The sequence below is a fragment of the Tupaia chinensis genome, unplaced genomic scaffold, assembly GCF_000334495.1.
Source record: "Tupaia chinensis unplaced genomic scaffold, TupChi_1.0 Scaffold000275_1, whole genome shotgun sequence".
Classification (NCBI taxonomy): domain Eukaryota; kingdom Metazoa; phylum Chordata; class Mammalia; order Scandentia; family Tupaiidae; genus Tupaia; species Tupaia belangeri.
The window spans coordinates 3,158,945-3,161,763 of NW_006159757.1; positions in this window are offsets into that span (position 1 = coordinate 3,158,945).

Below are 2,819 nucleotides of genomic sequence, written 5' to 3' on the forward strand. Positions count from 1 at the left end.
GGACTATGGTATGATTATTCCCCATGGAAGCTCCTTTCTCAAGAAAGGTTCATGGTGTGACTATCCCCCATGGGAGCTGCTTTTTTACTTTCCCTTTCTCTCTGGTTAGTGCCCTTTAGCAAATTAAAAACAAAACAAAACAAAACAAAAAACAAACAAAAACAACAAGGGGCCAGACAGGTAATACAGTGGTTAAGACAGTTGGATTCCAAATGATCAACTACACAGTTCAAATCCCAGACCGGTCAGCTTGAAAACACACCAGATACACATGCGTGCCTGCCCAAAGTCCCAAGAAGAGAATGGAAGAGAAGGGACTGCAGTGTAGCCAGCCCCCTTGGAGAGTGATTTCTCACTTTCCCTTTTTCTCTCTGTCACTCTCCAGTAAGCACATCACCCCATAGCCAAAATAAAGCAAAATAAAACAAAAAATTAAATGAGGTAAAATTACATGAAGCACTTAGTGCACTGGATGATACGTTGTAGAGGCTTAATGAATGTAAGTGCTATTTTAAAAAAATCGTCGTTACTGTAGTTATTTCTGTTTGTCTTTCCCTTTCATTGTCTCCAGTCTTAAATCTTCCTGCTTTCTAGCGCCTTGGCTCAGGGATGCCCCCTGGCTCCTTTCCACACTCACTAGAAGCGGTAGGTACTGGCACGCTGTTCCCAGGGTGGCTCCTGCTGCAGCAGCTTTGGGTGACTGTGTGCCTCAGGGAAAGAAGCTTCGTAACATTAAAATACTGCCAGCCCTTCATAATTGTCCATTGCTAAGATTAGCATCTTTGCAGAATCAAAATACGGTATCAGTAGAGATAACTCAGAGTAAATTAAATGATTACTCTACAATCAACTTCCAAACTGCCCTTTTACTTTCAGCTAAACATGGAGCTCTTTTCTGACGCATATTTATTACACAGATTGCCCACATTACTGCCGTCTGGAGAACAAAAAGAGCCTCCTTTGGAAACTACACAGACAGGTTTCAAATTCTGGCAAATAGAAACAGCCATGCTATCATTCACAGGAGCCAGCTCCCCAGACTTTGTCTCCTGTGTGAGCAAAAGCATTTCATCCATTGTCATATTGTTTAAGACGGGCTGCTGTGGCCTTAGTGGCCAGCACCACCTGCTTCCAGTAGCAGGTACACAGACAAACATCCGCCTGTAATCCACTCCTTCACCCCATTACTAATCTCTATTTCAACGCTGAAATGCTCAGTTCTTTCCCCAAGCTATGACAATAACCTTGGCATTTTACAAGAATCATTTCACCCTTCCAAGTGATTTATCTTTCAGTAAGTTCATTAAAAATATTACACTGATAGGTGTCAAGACAAAAATATTCATTCAAGACCTGCTTCTAAAATTACCCAAAACAAAGAATACCCTATCTTCAGGGACCTTAATTCTGGCTCTGCTTCAGAATCACCTGTGGTGTTTTTATGGGCTACTTGGACTTCATCCCTGGTGACTTTCAACAGGTGGGGGTAAGGCCTAACAGTAGGTATTTCCAAAAATTCACACAGGTTCTACACTGTGGGGTTAGGCTGTGAATCACTTTGCTTTCTTTTTGCCAATCCAAAACCCTCCAGGTCCTCAACGTGTGTTACAGCCGAGGAGACATTTCTTGTTAATGAGGAATCAGTTACTTTCTTTTCTTAAATAGACGTGCAATACACTTTATTTTTCATTATTCCTGGCTTGAGGAAGCTTAGAGGAAATGTAAAGTTCAATCACAATAGCCATTTTAACTCTTACGTCAAGTATATTCTAACCTGCCCTTTTTGATTTGATTTTGATATCTCCTAATAAAAGATGTGTTAGAGATCTCATTGTGAATTTCTTCAAATTCTTGGGGGAGTTGTTTCTTGTCTCTGCTCCTTAATTTTTTCAACTATAAAACAAAGAGTGAAAATGGACTATGTAATAATAATAAACCCTACGTTTCTTGAATGCCCTAGGTGCCTGGTCCTGTACTAGGTGATGTATATCTTCCTATGTCCCCCACAAAGGGCAGCAAATCTGAAGTCAGCACACACTCCTATTTAGTGTGGGTATGGACCTCTGCTATGCTGATTTGTCTTTAATGTGAAGCTCAACTCTTCTTCAAATGTGCCAGAGCCCTCCTAACAAATGCTTCATGACAAACTCTTCTCAAAGAGTTAAGGAAACTATGATGTCTATACTGCATGTTAAATTGCATATTCAGGGACCAGCAGATATCATAATGGTTATGTTGCTGAACTCTTATGTAGTTGATCATAGTTCAAGTTTAAAACTCACGTTGGGTGGTTTAAAACTCACGTTGGGCACGTGTGTGAATGCTCAAAATCCTGAGAGGAGATTGAAAGAGGAGACTGAGGCATGGTCGCTCTTGCTTTCTGTCTCTTTTGTGTCTCTCTGACAAGTATACACACTCTATAGCAAAAATTTCTCTATCAAAGAAACAATTACATATTCAACCTTCTTGATCTAAAAGGTTCAGTTGAATGATTCTAACCAGGGAAATATGTTGTCTCTTGGTTATTTTTATTAGATTAAGGGTCAGCAATATTTTTCTGTACTGGGTCAATAGAATATGTTTTAGACTTCATGGGCCATATGCATTCTATCAAACCTACTCATCTCTGTCCTTATATCATGAAAGCAGTGTTAGGTTATATGAAATGAACATGAAATGGACATTAACATAAATTAACTCTGCACCACTTTGGCACATGGTTCTGTGATTCGAATCATGGATATGTAGTCTCAGCTTTGCACTTCAGTTCTCTCTGGTCTCCCTTTCTTGTACTCTCTTCTCTCTTTTGGATCTATTCT